The following is a 20,809-nucleotide window of genomic DNA, read 5'->3' on the forward strand; positions in this document are numbered from 1 at the left end:
ACAAAGGTGGAAATAGGGCGTGGCAAGCCAAGCAAGCAGCTGAGTCCAGAGGCAGGAGCTGAGGCAGATGGTATACAGCCAGTGGGGGTGGTGGAGGGGGCAGCGGTGGTAGTAATAGTGGTGGGGGTTGGGGGGGGACACACAGATGGATGGGGGGGCAGCTCCACGCCACACCCCGTGTCCCTGTAAACACAGTCAAAACCCCCACCACAAGAGCACAGTTTGAAAATTACTCAGTCTTAGGGCCCCCTCCACGGTGGTCTGCAAAGTCTCTAGGTGCTGCCCCACTGGCAGATGATCCTCTTCTTCTCCTCCTCGGGCTTCAGCAGCTCCAGGCAGCGGCCTCTGCAGCAGCAGCAGCAGCTCCAGGAACTCCAGGTGGTGGTCCAGGCAGGCAGAAAGGACCCCTCTCAGGTGGTGGTGGTGGTGGTGGTGTCCACAACAGCAGTGGCTGGGGTCCCTCACTCCTCCTCTCTGGGGAGTGGGCTAGTAGCCCCCTCCTCACCCCAGGGCTGCAGTTGGAGCAGTAGCAGCACCCAAGAGTGGGGGGTCTAGCAGCCAAGTAGCAGAGAATGGGGGGTGTCTGGCCCAGCCAGGGGAGCAGCTGGAGCAGCAGGGAGAGCTTAGGGCCTAGTAGCAGCAGGAGTAGCAGCTTCCCACCTCCCTCCAAGCTAGAAGGCTATTGGAGAGCAGTCTTATTGGGATCCGGGAAGTGGGCGGGCGAAGCCCGTCCACTGCTAAAGGGTCCCCCCCAGCCTAAAAGGGGGATCCACAGGACCTAGATACCCAAAAAATTCCGGGGGACAACTAATAAAATAACAGGGACAGGAGTGCGGTCAAAGGGTCAAAAGAAGGGAACCGGACGGGGACACCGAGCAGAGAACCCCGGACAGAGCCCACTGCTCCTCAAAGGCGTCAAGGGAGTCAGAGGACGCCGCCCAGAGGAACTCTGCCCGGATACGTGAACGGACCGAGGATCGGAAATAGGCCCCACAGTCACAGGAGACTCCATCGGCCAACCTCCTCACTCTGGTTTTGTAGATGGCCATTTTAGCTAGGGCCAGGAGGAGGTTGACCAGGAGATCCCGGGACTTTGTGGGGCCACGGATAGGGAGTGCATAAATGAGAAGGTGAGGGGAGAAGTGCAACCAAAAACGTAATAAGATATTGGTGAGGAGCCGGAATAGGGGCTGCAGCCTGGCACACTCCAGGTAGACATGTGCCAGGGTATCCCTCACGCCGCAAAAGGGGCAGGTGTCTGGGATTGTGGTGAACCGCGCCAAGTACACGCCCGTGCTCACGGCTCCGTGAAGGAGCCGCCAACTGACATCCCCGGCGGGCTTTGGGACTAAGATGGAATATAGGCTGCCCCACCGGGGCTCTGCACCCTCCAAAGGTGGCAGGAGGTCCCGCCATTTTGTATCGGGGCGGGACACGAGGGTGCGGGCGTGAAGGGTGTGGAGCACGAGCGTGTAGAGATGTTTTCTTGGCGCGGTTTGAAAACAGACCGGCTGCATCTCGTGCAGCCGGCTTCTAGTGAAGGGGTGAAGGGATCGGTTGGGTCCACGGGGGAGGGGTCCAATTAAAAGGTCCGGCGGGCCTGGGGTAGTGGGTGGGCGGGGCGTGCCCTCGTGCAGGACCCGGTCGAGATAAACCCGAGCAGCGGGCGGCAAAGCGGCCTTCACCTCCTGAAGTATGCATCGGGGAGTACAAGGTCTGGAAAGCCCCATGCGCTGAGCGAAGGTTAGGGGATCCAGCCAGTCTCCCCGGTCATAGTCCAGGAGGTCTCCGACTCTTGTGACCTCTGCCAGGACCAACCTCTGGCGCACCGAGCGGGACTCCGCCACCTGCAAACGGAGCTGGGGGTTGTGTAGCAGGGGCTCCGCGAGGAGATCTGCCCCCTCGGTGGCCGCCACGGACCTGCTCGTTGTAAAGAGTTTCCAGGTCCGGAGGAGGTCCTGGTAGAAGACCGGCAGCCCGGAGAGGTCTCGCGGAAGACCTCTCGGATGGAGATAAAGGAGCTGCCGGTCGTATCGGAGCCCTCGGAAGCGGCGCAGGAAGGCGTGCGCCAGTATGCTCCACGCCGGACTACCTGCACCATAAAGGAGCCTCTGCAGGGTCTGGAGGCGGAAGACATGGACCTGAGTAAGCAGACATTTGAGGCCCTGCCCTCCCTCCTCCACAGGTAGATGGAGAACCCCTGCAGGGACCCAGTGCAGTCCTGACCAAAAGAACTCCAGAATCGATGTCCGCAGGTTGGTCAGGAAAGCCGGGGCCGGGACCAGGGTGTTGAGCCGGTACCAAAGCATGGACAGGACTAGTTGATTAAGCACTAACGCTCTCCCTCGAAGGGAGAGGCACCGGAGCAGTCCTGTCCATTTCCGGAGCCGCTCTATCACCCCGCCCTCTAAATTCTGCCAGTTCTCCGGCGGAGAGGGATGCGTGGCAGAAAGGTAAACGCCCAGATAGAGCAGCGGACCCGTGCTCCACCGGATGGCTTGAAGCGCGGGTGGGCGGGGGCTCGCCTGCCGCCAGTCCCCTACCACCAAGCCAGAGCTCTTGACCCAGTTGACCCGCGCGGAGGAGGCTGCTGAATAGATGGCCTGGCAAGCCTCCACTCGCACCAAGTCGCCCGGGTCCTGGACCATGAGGAGCACGTCATCAGCGTACGCCGACAGGACCAGCCGCAGCTCCGGCTCCCTCAGCACCAACCCTGTCAACCTCCTTCGGAGGAGACAGAGGAAGGGCTCGATCGCCAGAGCGTAGAGCTGGCCTGAGAGGGGGCACCCCTGCCGTACTCCTCGCCCGAAGTTGACCGGTTCGGTCAGGGTCCAGTTGAGTCTTACCAGACACTCTGCGGAAGCGTACAGCACCCGGAGAAAGTTCACAAATCTGGGTCCGAAGCCAAATGCCTGCAGAGTGCTCAGGAGATACCCGTGATCCATCCTGTCGAACGCCTTCTCTTGATCTAAGGACAGGAGGGCGAACGACAGACCATCCCTACACCCAAGTTCCAATAGGTCCCGGACCAGATAGAGGTTGTCGAAGATACTGCGGCCCGGGACGGTGTAGGTCTGGTCTGGGTGGACCACGTCCGCCAGCACGGACCCTAGCCTCAGGGAGATGGCTTTTGCCACGATTTTGTAGTCCGTGCTGAGGAGCGAGACGGGACGCCAATTTCGTAAATCGCGGAGGTCCCCCTTCTTCGGCAATAAGGCGAGCACGGCTCGCCTGCACGAAAGAGGGAGGACCCCGCTCTGCAAAGACTCGGCCCAGACGGTGACTAGGTCTGGGCCCAGGACATCCCAGAACACGCGGTAGAACTCCACGGTCAGCCCGTCCATGCCCGGAGATTTATTGGTGGGCATGCGACGGAGGGCTTCCGAGAACTCGGCCAGAGTGAGAGGCAGCTCTAGCCGGTCTCGGTCGCCCACGCTGACCGTCGGGAGCTCCTCCCACAGCACTCTGCAAGCGTTAGGATCGGTCGGCTCCGGGGAGAAAAGGCTTGCGTAGAAGGCTCTCGCCCTCTCGCACATCTCCACCGGATCCGTGAGGGGGGTGCCATCCTCAGTCAGTAGGCAGATGATATGTTTCTTAGCCCCCCTCTTTTTTTCCAGGGCGTAGAAGAAGCGGGAGCCGCAATCCATCTCCCGAAGGAGACGGATGCGGGATCGAACAAAGGCACCCCGGGCCCGATGGTCCTCGAGGCTCCGGAGCTCCTCCCGCTTCTCCCGGCACGCTCCGCAGAGGGGTGGATCCTTGGGGCTGGCGGCCAGACGCCTCTCCAGCTCTAAGACCTCCCGTTCCAACTGCTCTATCGCTGCATCCCTCCGTCGGCTGGTGCCCCGGGTGTAGTCACGGCAGAAGAGCCGGGCGCGCACCTTCCCTACGTCCCACCACCGCCGTGCCGAGGGAAAGGCACGCCGCTGCCCTCGCCAGGCCAGCCAGAACTCCCGGAAGGACGCCACGAAGCCCGCATCCTCCAGCAAGCTGTTGTTAAAATGCCAATAGGCCGGCCCCGGCCTCTCCGCGCAGAGGGAGGCTGTCACGGTGGCTATGTGATGGTCCGAAAAAGGGGCCGGCCGGATGCTGGAGGAGTGGGCTCGTGTAAGATGAAAGCGTGATAAATAAATGCGGTCCAACCGGGAGTGGCGCGACCGATGGGCCTCCACCCGGACAAAGGTGAACGTGGAAGTGTCATCCGGGTGGTGGTCGCGCCAGACGTCTACCAGGGAGTGGTGTTCGACTATCTCCTGGAGGACGGCGACGGCGGCCGGGCTCTTCTCGGTCCCCGAGCGGTCCCGTTCCTCAAGGGTGATGTTAAAGTCCCCTCCCAGGACCAGGCACTCCTGAGGATCCAAGGTGCCGAGGAAGGCGGATGCCTGCTGATAGAATTGCAGCCGCTCCGGGCTCGCTGCTGGGGCATAGATGTTGACGAGGTTGATTACGAGCCCCTCCATGTGGACCCGGAGGTGCAGCAGGCGACCCGGCACAGCCTCGGCGACCCCCAGCACCTCGGGCCGTAGGTCGGGGGAGAACAGGGTCGCCACTCCACCCGTATGAACTGTGAGGTGGCTAAAGTAGACCCTGTCCCCCCAATCCAGCCGCCAGCTGTCTTCGGCGGTCGGATCCGTATGGGTCTCCTGCAGGAAAACCACAGAGTACCTCCCCTCTCGAAGGAAGGAGAGCACCTGGGACCTGCGGAGACCCATCTTACAGCCACGGGTGTTCAATGTTGCGATGGTAAAGGGTGCCATGAGGAGGGCTGGGGGGGATCCTCGCCGGCAGGGATGCTCGTGGCTCCCGGCGGGCCGCGTAGCAGTCCGTGACCCACCCCGTAGGTGAGTAAGGAGTCACGGAAGTGGCGGACCCGCTGGTAGGCCGCGGCGCCCTGTCTCCCGGTCCTTTTCCCCTCCCCCATGAGGGCCCTTGCGGCCCGGAGGATTTGATTAAAGTCCCCCCATCGCTGGAGGGCAAGCTGGACTTTGTTGCGGGAGCCACGGACGTCTTCTAGGAACTCCCGCAACTCCTCTCGCAGCGCATGGGGGGCTGGGGTTATGGTCTGGTTGCTTCCCGATGGGGCCCTTGGTACAGCCCCCTGGCCCAGCGTGACGGGCAGACAGGGTGCGGACCCTCGACGGGGCTCTTGATGGGTTGACCTGAATGCTGGGGCGATAGGGGGCGGCGGAGGGAGGATAGCAGCCCCTGGTGGGTCGGGACGGGCAAACACAAAGGCCATTCCCTGGGAGTCATCTGTTGGAAAGGGGAAGGGGACTGTCCCAGGGGTGGCAATAATATCTCGGGAGGTGGGCGGGAGAAGGGCAGGGGCAGGGGTAGAGGTGAGATTCTGGGTCGGGAGAGGGCTCTCACCGATGCCGGGCGCAAGCTGTCTGGTGGATTTGGCAGCCACGGCATCAGGAGGTGGACTTTCTTCTGTAGGGTCCTCTCCCGGAAAGGAGGTCGAATGCTCCTCACCAGCGAGGGATGCCCCTGGTGGCTCAGGTTCCAGCCACGTGGCACTGGCCGTCGCCTCAACTGGCTCGGCGGCTCTCAGCGGGGTGCCCTCTGCAGCCGGGTTGATGGAGGAGTCCAGGGGCTCCTCGGAGGTGGGAGCAGAAGCAACGGTTAGGGGGAGGGAGTATGGGGAAAGGGGGGCTGGAAAGAAGTCGCCCAGATCCAGGCCCGCTGGCATAGGATCGTCCTCCCCCTGGGTGACCGGGGTCAGACCCAGGGCCTCGATCTCCTCATATATAGAGGGGAAATTATTTTCCGCTACCCCGGGATTCTCCCCGCCGGCACCTGACGCGATGGTTACTTTGGGGCACACTGGGGTTTCAGATGGTGCCTCGGGGGTCTTGGAGGGGAGGGACTCCCGTGGAGGGGAGATACCGCCTTCCAGTGCTGCCACGTCTTCCCCAGCCGGCTCTGGTGGGTGGAACACACCCGTGGGTAGAGCGGAAGGCTCAGCATCGGTGCCCCCCTTCCTGGTCTTCCGGGGGGCCTCCGCGTCACATGGGAGGAGCGGAGCTCGAGCCTTCCGCTTGCCCCGCTTCCCCTGGACTAGGGCCCAGCCCTCCATGGCATCATCCGGGGGCTGGCTAGCAGGGGTTGTGTCAGGGGGCAGAGGCGATGGCTCAGGGACTCGAGGGGGTAACGGTGGGGCAGCACAAGGGAGGGAAGATTCCCCTTGGGGCGGGCCCTCTCCCATGCTTGGCGCTGTCCCTGCCGCACCCTCCTCCACAGGCCTCGCCAGATTGCAAGCAGCGGTGGCGGGGTTGTCCCGCTCGTCTGGGCATAGTGGGGGAGGTGCCCCTTGGGCCTGAGCGGGAGCAATGGTGGATTGTGAAGGAGGAGGGGCGGTTTCAGGTGCCGGGCAGCCAGGGGCGTCAGCGATGATGGGGCCGGTGCCCTGCCGGGGCTCGGCTGTCCTGGATGCCCCTCCTTCCCGGGCCAGGGGGCAGTCCCTCCGGACGTGCCCCATCGCCCGGCAGAGGTAGCACCGGGCCTCCCCCGTGGAATAATGCACCCTGTAAGGGGTCCCCTGGTAGGGGACTAGGAAGGACCCCTCGAGTGCCTCTCCGTCGCGCGCCGCCGGCGGCAGTTGAAGCTGCACTTGCCGGCGGAACGAGAGGACGTGACGGAGGGCGGGGTCTTTGCAGCCCAACGGGAGAGGGCTGATGACAGAGATGGGCTTTCCCAAGGTAGAAAGGGCGGGTAACAGGGCGGCATTGGGGAGAAAGGGAGGGACGGAGGTCAGAACCAGGCGGACGCCCAGGTCCTCTAGCGGCTCTAAAGGGACGAACACGCCCCCCACCGCCAGGCCCTTCTCCACCGCCTCCTGGGCGGCGGCCTCCGATGCTAAGAAGAAGACGACCTTGCCATACATTTTGGAGGCCGCCACAATGGCCGTGGGCCCCACCACCCTCGCCAACGCCCGCACATAGGTCTCCACGTGGGGCGAGGCGGGCACCAGGAGGCAACGGACGCCGTGCTTCCTGGTCATGGTGGGAAAGGGGCCCCGGCCGCTATAGATGGTAGCGGAGGCGGTGGGCTGGAGAAATGATGTAGCGGCAGGCGCGGGGGCTGCCACCACCTGGGCGTATGCTCTGGGGGCCTGGGGAGGGACACCTGCAGAGCTGGTGGAGGGAACAGCGGGGAGGGGCGCCCCAGCTGGAGATGGGGCCGGGGCATCGGGGGCAGCCCCTGCCATGGAGGGCCTGGTCTTTTTAGCGGGGCCCTTCCCCTTCTTCTTCCCCTGGCCCTTCCCGCCGGCTGGGGGGACTCCCCCCAAATCTGAGGGGGTGAGAGACGTGGCAGCAGTGGAGGTCACCCCGGTGCCCGTCGCTGCTGGTGCCCCAGCGGGGGCGATGCCAGATGGTTTGGCAGCGGAGGTAGAAGCTTGGGGGGGTGACAGGGGGGCAGGTGGGGGAGGGGGAGCTCGGGCTACTGGAGAGGTCTCGCCCGTCTCATCCCCCGCCATCATGAGCAAGGAGGAAAGGGGGGACACCAAAAGGAGGAGGGGAGAGGGGAAGCAGGTCGACCACTCCTCCCCGCTAGGCTGCAGGCAGGGGAGGAGGGCGCCAAAAGGGGTGGGCTGGACGGGGGGCAATCAGGGGTTGGGGTTAGTCACCGACACAAAGTGGAAATTCCGGCTCCTCTTGGTGCACTATGGGGGGCAGGATTCAACAACATTGAAGGTGCAGTGAAGAGGGTTGCAACTGAAATGGGGAGTTGCACAAGCGCATGGGAGGGGGCATGGGCACATGGAACGAGGGGCTAAGCGGTCTGGGGGTAGAACAGGGAAACCAAGGGGCTAGCTTCAGAGGTTGGGGCGGGGCAAACAAACAAAGGCTGCAGAAGGAAATGGGCGGGGCAGGCAAACAAACTGAAGCTAGTAACAGGGGCTGGAGCAAAAGAGGAGGCAAAGCAAGTGGCAAATGGGGCAGGTAGTAAAGGGCAAAGCTGGGGGTTAGGCAGTCCGGGGGGGCACATGTGCCCATGTGCACTTGCACAAGTCTTTTTTAGCTGGCTGCTGCTTCTGGCCCAAAGGGTGGAAATAGGGCGTGGCAAGCCAAGCAAGCAGCTGAGTCCAGAGGCAGGAGCTGAGGCAGATGTTATACAGCCAGTGGGGGTGGTGGAGGGGGCAGCGGTGGTGGTAATAGTGGTGGGGGTTGGGGGGGACACACAGATGGATCGGGGGGCAGCTCCACGCCACACCCCCGGTGTCCCTGGAAACACAGTCAAGACCCCCACCACAAGAGCACAGTTTGAAAATTACTCAGTCTTAAGGCCCCCTCCACGGTGGTCTGCAAAGTCTCTAGGTGCTGCCCCACTGGCAGATGATCCTCTTCTTCTCCTCCTCGGGCTTCAGCAGCTCCAGGCAGCAGACTCCACAGCAGCAGCAGCTCCAGGAGCTCCAGGTGGTGGTCCAGGCAGGCAGAAAGGACCCCTCTCAGGTGGTGGTGGTGGTGGTGGTATCCATAACAGCAGTGGCTGGGGTCCCTCACTCCTCCTCTCTGGGGAGTGGGCTAGCAGCCCCCTCCCCACCCCAGGGCTGCAGTTGGAGCAGTATCAGCACCCAAGAGTGGGGGGTCCAGCAGTCAAGTAGCAGAGAATGGGGGGTATCTGGCCCAGCCAGGGGAGCAGCTGGAGCAGCAGGGAGAGCTTAGGGCCTAGTAGCAGCAGGAGTAGCAGCTTCCCACCTCCCTCCAAGCTAGAAGGCTATGGGAGAGCAGTCTTATTGGGATCCGGGAAGTGGGCGGGCGAAGCCCGTCCACTGCTAAAGGGTCCCCCCCAGCCTAAAAGGGGGATCCACAGGACCTAGATACCCAAAAAATTCCGGGGGACAACTAATAAAATAACAGGGACAGGAGTGCGGTCAAAGGGTCAAAAGAAGGGAACCGGACGGGGACACCGAGCAGAGAACCCCGGACAGAGCCCACTGCTCCTCAAAGGCGTCAAGGGAGTCAGAGGACGCCGCCCAGAGGAACTCTGCCCGGATACGTGAACGGACCGAGGATCGGAAATAGGCCCCACAGTCACAGGAGACTCCATCGGCCAACCTCCTCACTCTGGTTTTGTAGATGGCCATTTTAGCTAGGGCCAGGAGGAGGTTGACCAGGAGATCCCGGGACTTTGTGGGGCCACGGATAGGGAGTGCATAAATGAGAAGGTGAGGGGAGAAGTGCAACCAAAAACGTAATAAGATATTGGTGAGGAGCCGGAATAGGGGCTGCAGCCTGGCACACTCCAGGTAGACATGTGCCAGGGTATCCCTCACGCCGCAAAAGGGGCAGGTGTCTGGGATTGTGGTGAACCGCGCCAAGTACACGCCCGTGCTCACGGCTCCGTGAAGGAGCCGCCAACTGACATCCCCGGCGGGCTTTGGGACTAAGATGGAATATAGGCTGGCCCACCGGGGCTCTCACCCTCCAAAGGTGGCAGGAGGTCCCGCCATTTTGTATCGGGGCGGGACACGAGGGTGCGGGCGTGAAGGGTGTGGAACACGAGCGTGTAGAGATGTTTTCTTGGCGCGGTTTGAAAACAGACCGGCTGCATCTCGTGCAGCCGGCTTCTAGTGAAGGGGTGAAGGGATCGGTTGGGTCCACGGGGGAGGGGTCCAATTAAAAGGTCCGGCGGGCCTGGGGTAGTGGGTGGGCGGGGCGTGCCCTCGTGCAGGACCCGGTCGAGATAAACCCGAGCAGCGGGCGGCAAAGCGGCCTTCACCTCCTGAAGTATGCATCGGGGAGTACAAGGTCTGGAAAGCCCCATGCGCTGAGCGAAGGTTAGGGGATCCAGCCAGTCTCCCCGGTCATAGTCCAGGAGGTCTCCGACTCTTGTGACCTCTGCCAGGACCAACCTCTGGCGCACCGAGCGGGACTCCGCCACCTGCAAACGGAGCTGGGGGTTGTGTAGCAGGGGCTCCGCGAGGAGATCTGCCCCCTCGGTGGCCGCCACGGACCTGCTCGTTGTAAAGAGTTTCCAGGTCCGGAGGAGGTCCTGGTAGAAGACCGGCAGCCCGGAGAGGTCTCGCGGAAGACCTCTCGGATGGAGATAAAGGAGCTGCCGGTCGTATCGGAGCCCTCGGAAGCGGCGCAGGAAGGCGTGCGCCAGTATGCTCCACGCCGGACTACCTGCACCATAAAGGAGCCTCTGCAGGGTCTGGAGGCGGAAGACATGGACCTGAGTAAGCAGACATTTGAGGCCCTGCCCTCCCTCCTCCACAGGTAGATGGAGAACCCCTGCAGGGACCCAGTGCAGTCCTGACCAAAAGAACTCCAGAATCGATGTCCGCAGGTTGGTCAGGAAAGCCGGGGCTGGGACCAGGGTGTTGAGCCGGTACCAAAGCATGGACAGGACTAGTTGATTAAGCACTAACGCTCTCCCTCGAAGGGAGAGGCACCGGAGCAGTCCTGTCCATTTCCGGAGCCGCTCTATCACCCCGCCCTCTAAATTCTGCCAGTTCTCCGGCGGAGAGGGATGCGTGGCAGAAAGGTAAACGCCCAGATAGAGCAGCGGACCCGTGCTCCACCGGATGGCTTGAAGCGCGGGTGGGCGGGGGCTCGCCTGCCGCCAGTCCCCTACCACCAAGCCAGAGCTCTTGACCCAGTTGACCCGCGCAGAGGAGGCTGCTGAATAGATGGCCTGGCAAGCCTCCACTCGCACCAAGTCGCCCGGGTCCTGGACCATGAGGAGCACGTCATCAGCGTACGCCGACAGGACCAGCCGCAGCTCCGGCTCCCTCAGCACCAACCCTGTCAACCTCCTTCGGAGGAGACAGAGGAAGGGCTCGATCGCCAGAGCGTAGAGCTGGCCTGAGAGGGGGCACCCCTGCCGTACTCCTCGCCCGAAGTTGACCGGTTCGGTCAGGGTCCAGTTGAGTCTTACCAGACACTCTGCGGAAGCGTACAGCACCCGGAGAAAGTTCACAAATCTGGGTCCGAAGCCAAATGCCTGCAGAGTGCTCAGGAGATACCCGTGATCCATCCTGTCGAACGCCTTCTCCTGATCTAAGGACAGGAGGGCGAACGACAGACCATCCCTACACCCAAGTTCCAATAGGTCCCGGACCAGATATAGGTTGTCGAAGATACTGCGGCCCGGGACGGTGTAGGTCTGGTCTGGGTGGACCACGTCCGCCAGCACGGACCCTAGCCTCAGGGAGATGGCTTTTGCCACGATTTTGTAGTCCGTGCTGAGGAGCGAGACGGGACGCCAATTTCGTAAATCGCGGAGGTCCCCCTTCTTCGGCAATAAGGCGAGCACGGCTCGCCTGCACGAAAGAGGGAGGACCCCGCTCTGCAAAGACTCGGCCCAGACGGTGACTAGGTCTGGGCCCAGGACGTCCCAGAACACGCGGTAGAACTCCACGGTCAGCCCGTCCATGCCCGGAGATTTATTGGTGGGCATGCGACGGAGGGCTTCCGAGAACTCGGCCAGAGTGAGAGGCAGCTCTAGCCGGTCTCGGTCGCCCACGCTGACCGTCGGGAGCTCCTCCCACAGCACTCTGCAAGCGTTAGGATCGGTCGGCTCCGGGGAGAAAAGGCTTGCGTAGAAGGCTCTCGCCCTCTCGCACATCTCCACCGGATCCGTGAGGGGGGTGCCATCCTCAGTCAGTAGGCAGATGATATGTTTCTTAGCCCCCCTCTTTTTTTCCAGGGCGTAGAAGAAGCGGGAGCCGCAATCCATCTCCCGAAGGAGACGGATGCGGGATCGAACAAAGGCACCCCGGGCCCGATGGTCCTCGAGGCTCCGGAGCTCCTCCCGCTTCTCCCGGCACGCTCCGCAGAGGGGTGGATCCTTGGGGCTGGCGGCCAGACGCCTCTCCAGCTCTAAGACCTCCCGTTCCAACTGCTCTATCGCTGCATCCCTCCGTCGGCTGGTGCCCCGGGTGTAGTCACGGCAGAAGAGCCGGGCGCGCACCTTCCCTACGTCCCACCACCGCCGTGCCGAGGGAAAGGCACGCCGCTGCCCTCGCCAGGCCAGCCAGAACTCCCGGAAGGACGCCACGAAGCCCGCATCCTCCAGCAAGCTGTTGTTAAAATGCCAATAGGCCGGCCCCGGCCTCTCCGCGCAGAGGGAGGCTGTCACGGTGGCTATGTGATGGTCCGAAAAAGGGGCCGGCCGGATGCTGGAGGAGTGGGCTCGTGTAAGATGAAAGCGTGATAAATAAATGCGGTCCAACCGGGAGTGGCGCGACCGATGGGCCTCCACCCGGACAAAGGTGAACGTGGAAGTGTCATCCGGGTGGTGGTCGCGCCAGACGTCTACCAGGGAGTGGTGTTCGACTATCTCCTGGAGGACGGCGACGGCGGCCGGGCTCTTCTCGGTCCCCGAGCGGTCCCGTTCCTCAAGGGTGATGTTAAAGTCCCCTCCCAGGACCAGGCACTCCTGAGGATCCAAGGTGCCGAGGAAGGCGGATGCCTGCTGATAGAATTGCAGCCGCTCCGGGCTCGCTGCTGGGGCATAGATGTTGACGAGGTTGATTACGAGCCCCTCCATGTGGACCCGGAGGTGCAGCAGGCGACCCGGCACAGCCTCGGCGACCCCCAGCACCTCGGGCCGTAGGTCGGGGGAGAACAGGGTCGCCACTCCACCCGTATGAACTGTGAGGTGGCTAAAGTAGACCCTGTCCCCCCAATCCAGCCGCCAGCTGTCTTCGGCGGTCGGATCCGTATGGGTCTCCTGCAGGAAAACCACAGAGTACCTCCCCTCTCGAAGGAAGGAGAGCACCTGGGACCTGCGGAGACCCATCTTACAGCCACGGGTGTTCAATGTTGCGATGGTAAAGGGTGCCATGAGGAGGGCTGGGGGGGATCCTCGCCGGCAGGGATGCTCGTGGCTCCCGGCGGGCCGCGTAGCAGTCCGTGACCCACCCCGTAGGTGAGTAAGGAGTCACGGAAGTGGCGGACCCGCTGGTAGGCCGCGGCGCCCTGTCTCCCGGTCCTTTTCCCCTCCCCCATGAGGGCCCTTGCGGCCCGGAGGATTTGATTAAAGTCCCCCCATCGCTGGAGGGCAAGCTGGACTTTGTTGCGGGAGCCACGGACGTCTTCTAGGAACTCCCGCAACTCCTCTCGCAGCGCATGGGGGGCTGGGGTTATGGTCTGGTTGCTTCCCGATGGGGCCCTTGGTACAGCCCCCTGGCCCAGCGTGACGGGCAGACAGGGTGCGGACCCTCGACGGGGCTCTTGATGGGTTGACCTGAATGCTGGGGCGATAGGGGGCGGCGGAGGGAGGATAGCAGCCCCTGGTGGGTCGGGACGGGCAAACACAAAGGCCATTCCCTGGGAGTCATCTGTTGGAAAGGGGAAGGGGACTGTCCCAGGGGTGGCAATAATATCTCGGGAGGTGGGCGGGAGAAGGGCAGGGGCAGGGGTAGAGGTGAGATTCTGGGTCGGGAGAGGGCTCTCACCGATGCCGGGCGCAAGCTGTCTGGTGGATTTGGCAGCCACGGCATCAGGAGGTGGACTTTCTTCTGTAGGGTCCTCTCCCGGAAAGGAGGTCGAATGCTCCTCACCAGCGAGGGATGCCCCTGGTGGCTCAGGTTCCAGCCACGTGGCACTGGCCGTCGCCTCAACTGGCTCGGCGGCTCTCAGCGGGGTGCCCTCTGCAGCCGGGTTGATGGAGGAGTCCAGGGGCTCCTCGGAGGTGGGAGCAGAAGCAACGGTTAGGGGGAGGGAGTATGGGGAAAGGGGGGCTGGAAAGAAGTCGCCCAGATCCAGGCCCGCTGGCATAGGATCGTCCTCCCCCTGGGTGACCGGGGTCAGACCCAGGGCCTCGATCTCCTCATATATAGAGGGGAAATTATTTTCCGCTACCCCGGGATTCTCCCCGCCGGCACCTGACGCGATGGTTACTTTGGGGCACACTGGGGTTTCAGATGGTGCCTCGGGGGTCTTGGAGGGGAGGGACTCCCGTGGAGGGGAGATACCGCCTTCCAGTGCTGCCACGTCTTCCCCAGCCGGCTCTGGTGGGTGGAACACACCCGTGGGTAGAGCGGAAGGCTCAGCATCGGTGCCCCCCTTCCTGGTCTTCCGGGGGGCCTCCGCGTCACATGGGAGGAGCGGAGCTCGAGCCTTCCGCTTGCCCCGCTTCCCCTGGACTAGGGCCCAGCCCTCCATGGCATCATCCGGGGGCTGGCTAGCAGGGGTTGTGTCAGGGGGCAGAGGCGATGGCTCAGGGACTCGAGGGGGTAACGGTGGGGCAGCACAAGGGAGGGAAGATTCCCCTTGGGGCGGGCCCTCTCCCATGCTTGGCGCTGTCCCTGCCGCACCCTCCTCCACAGGCCTCGCCAGATTGCAAGCAGCGGTGGCGGGGTTGTCCCGCTCGTCTGGGCATAGTGGGGGAGGTGCCCCTTGGGCCTGAGCGGGAGCAATGGTGGATTGTGAAGGAGGAGGGGCGGTTTCAGGTGCCGGGCAGCCAGGGGCGTCAGCGATGATGGGGCCGGTGCCCTGCCGGGGCTCGGCTGTCCTGGATGCCCCTCCTTCCCGGGCCAGGGGGCAGTCCCTCCGGACGTGCCCCATCGCCCGGCAGAGGTAGCACCGGGCCTCCCCCGTGGAATAATGCACCCTGTAAGGGGTCCCCTGGTAGGGGACTAGGAAGGACCCCTCGAGTGCCTCTCCGTCGCGCGCCGCCGGCGGCAGTTGAAGCTGCACTTGCCGGCGGAACGAGAGGACGTGACGGAGGGCGGGGTCTTTGCAGCCCAACGGGAGAGGGCTGATGACAGAGATGGGCTTTCCCAAGGTAGAAAGGGCGGGTAACAGGGCGGCATTGGGGAGAAAGGGAGGGACGGAGGTCAGAACCAGGCGGACGCCCAGGTCCTCTAGCGGCTCTAAAGGGACGAACACGCCCCCCACCGCCAGGCCCTTCTCCACCGCCTCCTGGGCGGCGGCCTCCGCTGCTAAGAAGAAGACGACCTTGCCATACATTTTGGAGGCCGCCACAATGGCCGTGGGCCCCACCACCCTCGCCAACGCCCGCACATAGGTCTCCACGTGGGGCGAGGCGGGCACCAGGAGGCAACGGACGCCGTGCTTCCTGGTCATGGTGGGAAAGGGGCCCCGGCCGCTATAGATGGTAGCGGAGGCGGTGGGCTGGAGAAATGATGTAGCGGCAGGCGCGGGGGCTGCCACCACCTGGGCATATGCTCTGGGGGTCTGGGGAGGGACACCTGCAGAGCTGGTGGAGGGAACAGCGGGGAGGGGCGCCCCAGCTGGAGATGGGGCCGGGGCATCGGGGGCAGCCCCTGCCATGGAGGGCCTGGTCTTTTTAGCGGGGCCCTTCCCCTTCTTCTTCCCCTGGCCCTTCCCGCCGGCTGGGGGGACTCCCCCCAAATCTGAGGGGGTGAGAGACGTGGCAGCAGTGGAGGTCACCCCGGTGCCCGTCGCTGCTGGTGCCCCAGCGGGGGCGATGCCAGATGGTTTGGCAGCGGAGGTAGAAGCTTGGGGGGGTGACAGGGGGGCAGGTGGGGGAGGGGGAGCTCGGGCTACTGGAGAGGTCTCGCCCGTCTCATCCCCCGCCATCATGAGCAAGGAGGAAAGGGGGGACACCAAAAGGAGGAGGGGAGAGGGGAAGCAGGTCGACCACTCCTCCCCGCTAGGCTGCAGGCAGGGGAGGAGGGCGCCAAAAGGGGTGGGCTGGACGGGGGGCAATCAGGGGTTGGGGTTAGTCACCGACACAAAGTGGAAATTCCGGCTCCTCTTGGTGCACTATGGGGGGCAGGATTCAACAACATTGAAGGTGCAGTGAAGAGGGTTGCAACTGAAATGGGGAGTTGCACAAGCGCATGGGAGGGGGCATGGGCACATGGAACGAGGGGCTAAGCGGTCTGGGGGTAGAACAGGGAAACCAAGGGGCTAGCTTCAGAGGTTGGGGCGGGGCAAACAAACAAAGGCTGCAGAAGGAAATGGGCGGGGCAGGCAAACAAACTGAAGCTAGTAACAGGGGCTGGAGCAAAAGAGGAGGCAAAGCAAGTGGCAAATGGGGCAGGTAGTAAAGGGCAAAGCTGGGGGTTAGGCAGTCCGGGGGGGCACATGTGCCCATGTGCACTTGCACAAGTCTTTTTTAGCTGGCTGCTGCTTCTGGCCCAAAGGGTGGAAATAGGGCGTGGCAAGCCAAGCAAGCAGCTGAGTCCAGAGGCAGGAGCTGAGGCAGATGTTATACAGCCAGTGGGGGTGGTGGAGGGGGCAGCGGTGGTGGTAATAGTGGTGGGGGTTGGGGGGGACACACAGATGGATCGGGGGGCAGCTCCACGCCACACCCCCGGTGTCCCTGGAAACACAGTCAAGACCCCCACCACAAGAGCACAGTTTGAAAATTACTCAGTCTTAAGGCCCCCTCCACGGTGGTCTGCAAAGTCTCTAGGTGCTGCCCCACTGGCAGATGATCCTCTTCTTCTCCTCCTCGGGCTTCAGCAGCTCCAGGCAGCAGACTCCACAGCAGCAGCAGCTCCAGGAGCTCCAGGTGGTGGTCCAGGCAGGCAGAAAGGACCCCTCTCAGGTGGTGGTGGTGGTGGTGGTATCCATAACAGCAGTGGCTGGGGTCCCTCACTCCTCCTCTCTGGGGAGTGGGCTAGCAGCCCCCTCCCCACCCCAGGGCTGCAGTTGGAGCAGTATCAGCACCCAAGAGTGGGGGGTCCAGCAGTCAAGTAGCAGAGAATGGGGGGTATCTGGCCCAGCCAGGGGAGCAGCTGGAGCAGCAGGGAGAGCTTAGGGCCTAGTAGCAGCAGGAGTAGCAGCTTCCCACCTCCCTCCAAGCTAGAAGGCTATGGGAGAGCAGTGAGAGGGAGGGAGAGAGAGAGAGATTCGCTCCAGGCTACACCAATCCCTGGCACCAGGATAAGTGAAATGGCAGCTGCTCCAAGTCAATTAAGACACCTGGGGCCAATTAAGAACTTTCCAGAAGGCAGGGAGAAGGCTAGGTTGATTGGGACACCTGAAGCCAATCAGGGACTGACTGAAACTAGTTAAAAGCCTCCCAGGTAGTCAGGTGGGGGTGTATGTCAGGAGCTGTTGGAGGAAGTTGTGCTGTTGGAGAGGCTGAGTAGTACACACCATATCAGGCACAAGGAATGAGGCCCTGAGGTAAGGGTGAAGTGGAGCTTGAGGAAGTGAGGGCTGCTGTGCGGGAAGTAGCCCAGGGAATTGTACATGTCATGTTTCTAAAAGGTCAGCTACAATAGCTGATACTATTAAGGTCCCTGGGCTGGAGCCCGGAGTAGAGGGTGGGCCTAGACTCCCACCCCACCTTTGACCCCTGATTAATCACTGAGACTGGGAGACAACAGAGACTGTGCAAGGAAGGATAACTTCTCCTCACCTTCCTTGCTGGCTTATGATGAAAATGGTTCAGTAGACTGTGACCCTTGTCTCTAGAGAAAGAAGGGTTACGTGGAGGGTCACAGTGAGCTTCTGAAGCTAGTGAAATCCGCCAGGAAACGTGGGACCCATGGAGGCAAGGACAGGGCTTTGTCACAGTATTTAATAAAAGACAACACTTCTTCCAGGCCCTTATGGAAATGTTTATTAGAAAATGATCACTTCCTATAGGGTTTGTTGACATCGTGTAGATTAGAAAAATGTCTTAGCAGTCTATAAGATGGCTCACAAACCCACAGGAAATTATTTTCTATCAAATTCTATTGGATTTTAAAGTAATTTGTTCTAACCCTATTATGGAACCCTATTAGTACTGTTTTAGCTGGAGTCAGTAGATGGCACTGTTACTCATAGTGTTCCAAGTTCTTATTCTTAGCACATGAATGCTGTTCAATCTTTGAAGAAATGTTGTATTGTTGTTAGCTTTGTAATGAGGTTTCTTTTGAAGGAGTTGTTCCGAAAAGCTGGAGAGTTTGCTCTCTGCCTAACCTGTCCTATGTGGAGAGAATTCTTGAAGATAGAGTTGGTTCCTGGGAACTGAGCATTAGTGTTTTGGATAAAGAAAAGGAGTACTTGTGGCACCTTAGAGACTAACAAATTTATTTGAGCATAAGCTTTCGTGAGCTACAGCTCACTTCATCGGATGCATTTGGCCACAAGTACTCCTTTTCTTTTTGCGAATACAGACTAACACGGCTGCTACTCTGAAACCAATGTTTTGGATGAGATTCCTGAAAGAAGGCATTGCCTGCATGTTATTTGCTGGTGTAAATAAACAGGTTACACTAAGAATATATTCGCTGATTTCTTCTGCAATGGGAAACTGATCAGCAAGACTCTGAAATCTGCTACTGCTTGGCAAAAGAGTGAGAGTATTAATGCCAAATTTAAATTCCATAGGACTTTTTCAGAAAGGGAGTATTTTACAGAATGTAGGTATTAAGATTTCTCTAGTATTATAAATAGCAAGGACCCCTCTCTCTCGCAGCAGGAATGACATCACCAAACAAAGTAAAGCTTCCCATTTTTTTTTCTGGCTAACTGTTCAATCAGGTTTTAGGCAAAATCAGAGTGCCTTACATGAAGATGTGCTACTTTCTACTCTGTCAAGGTTGTAGATCACAATGGCATATTGGTTAGGATGTGTGCTTTCTAGTTCCTTGCAGTCCATAGGTAATTGTTTTCTGTTTAGTTTAGCCAACCTGTTACATGCATTAACTGTTCTTTGATCTGTATTCTCAGGGTTTGTCATGTAGGTTAGGTGAGGGCTCTGTAATGGATCAGAACTTTTTTCACTCCTTTTAGAAACTTCAAATATTGCAGAACAGAAATTTAGAGTGCATATAAAGACCAGAGTCCATTGATCAGAAGTCATTCTAGGACATAAATTATTGTAATGTTACCACAAAAAGATGCCAATTAGAGTACTGGAATAGAAGCAATATAGGGTCTCTTGCTGATCCTACAAATGTTAACACAAAGCCCAGACTTAAAATCAGTGGGCCTGGTCTGTCAGTGCCGAGCAACTTAATCCACATAAGTCAAAGGGCTATTTTAACCACAGTTGCTAAATCACCACTTCAGTTCTGGAAGTCTTAAGTTGCAGACTGAAATTTCTTGAAACAAATATTGGCCACTGGGTAGTAAAAAGCAAGAAAGAGTGGTTAGCAGATCAATTTAGGAGGGAGGTTCAGGGAAGAATCTTTCACAGAGAGTGAAGCAGAAGGAATGGCTTGAAGAACACAATAAAGGGCTGAAGCATTAGAAAGGCAGAGGGGCAATGAGTTGGAGAGCAGTGGAGTGGGACATCAGGATCAGGGGAACTTTGAAGAGGGATGTAACACAGTTAAGAACAGACTGGGTCAGAGGGAGCACCCAGAAGTTTTAGGAAGTATTAACTTTGGAGAGCATAGTAATGCACCAGTAGAGGAGCAGTTGCGTGTGGTAAAAGACTGTGGGTGGCAGGGGACGAGAACTGAGGATGAGAGCACCAGTAGTGTTCACTGGGATTCTGACAAAAATTAAGTCCTATCAGAAGACTGCTGGTCCAAACAGATGCATTTAACCTGGATATTATGGGGCAAACTTGGTATACACACAACATAACTCCCAATGACTTTTATGATAACTGTACCTGCCTAAGCTGGGGCTAGATTTGGTCCCATCTGTTTCAGGCCATCTGACTGCTGTTCTGGTGAAAAGAATTTGCCACCTTACTAAAATGAGGCTTTTATAATTTAAGGAGCTGGCCCCTGTTCTACCCTTAATTACAGTAGAACCAGTAAGTGGAGGGACCTATGCATCCCTGTGACTGAAAATTCATTTCTAGGAATTACCAGGAGGATGTTCTCACTTGGCTTGGATTTTCTTTGGCTCATGCCAATTCATAGAGATCCAGGTTTCTCTTTGACTCTAAGCCAGGACTGAATTTTGATTGGTATATTTCCCTCCCAAAATGAAAACTGAGGGGCAGGGACAGGGAGGGTTGTATAGCTGATTACCTTTATTTAAAAATACTGTGTTTCTGTCAGCTAGTGTCAGCATCCCATTCACACTACATAATAAACCACTTAATGTCCTGTGGAAATCTGCAGAATGCATGCTTTTATCTGAATCCCAACAATGTGCTCTCAACTAGGTTAGTTTACAAACAATTAGGAAATACACATCTTTTAAAATATCCATCTATTTATAGTCTATTGTATTGCTATCAAACTGATCATATTTTTCTCTAGTTTGTGGGATACATTGTAGTAACTTCCCACCAACAAAATAAAAAAATTATAAACCAAATAGGGCTGGTATGATGGTTCACTTGATTAACGCTACGCCTTGAACTGTTGGTTTCCAGAGTCTGGAGCTGTTGAAGAATGGCTACTTTTAAATCTGTTATTGAATGTCCAGGGAGATTGAAATGTTCTCCTACTGTATGTTACCATTCCTGATGTCTGATTTGTGTCCATTTTACATAAAGACTGTCCGGTTTGGCCAATGTACATGGCAGAGGGGCATCGCTGGCACACATGGCATATATCACATTAGTAGATGTGCAGGTGAATGAGCCCCTGATGGTGTGGCTGATGTGGTTGGGTCCTCTGATGGTGTTGCTAGGGTAGATAGGAGGACAGAGTAGGCAACAGGGTTTGTTACAGGGATTGGTTCCTGGATTAGTGTTTCTGTGGTGTGTAGTTGCTGGTGAGTATTTGCTTCAGGTTGGGGGGCTGTCTGCAAGCGAGGACTGGCCTACCTCCCAAGGTCTGTGAGAGTGAGGGATCATTTTCCAGGATAGGTTGTAGATCATTGATGATGTGCTGGAGAGGTTTTAGCTGGGGGCTGTACGTGATGGCCAGTGGTGTTCTGTTATTTTCCTTGTTGGGCCTGTCCTGTAGTAGGTGACTTCTGGGTACCAGTCTCGCTCTGTCAATCTGTCAACC

The sequence above is a fragment of the Dermochelys coriacea genome, chromosome 3 (genome assembly GCF_009764565.3).
Source record: "Dermochelys coriacea isolate rDerCor1 chromosome 3, rDerCor1.pri.v4, whole genome shotgun sequence".
NCBI lineage: Eukaryota > Metazoa > Chordata > Testudines > Dermochelyidae > Dermochelys > Dermochelys coriacea.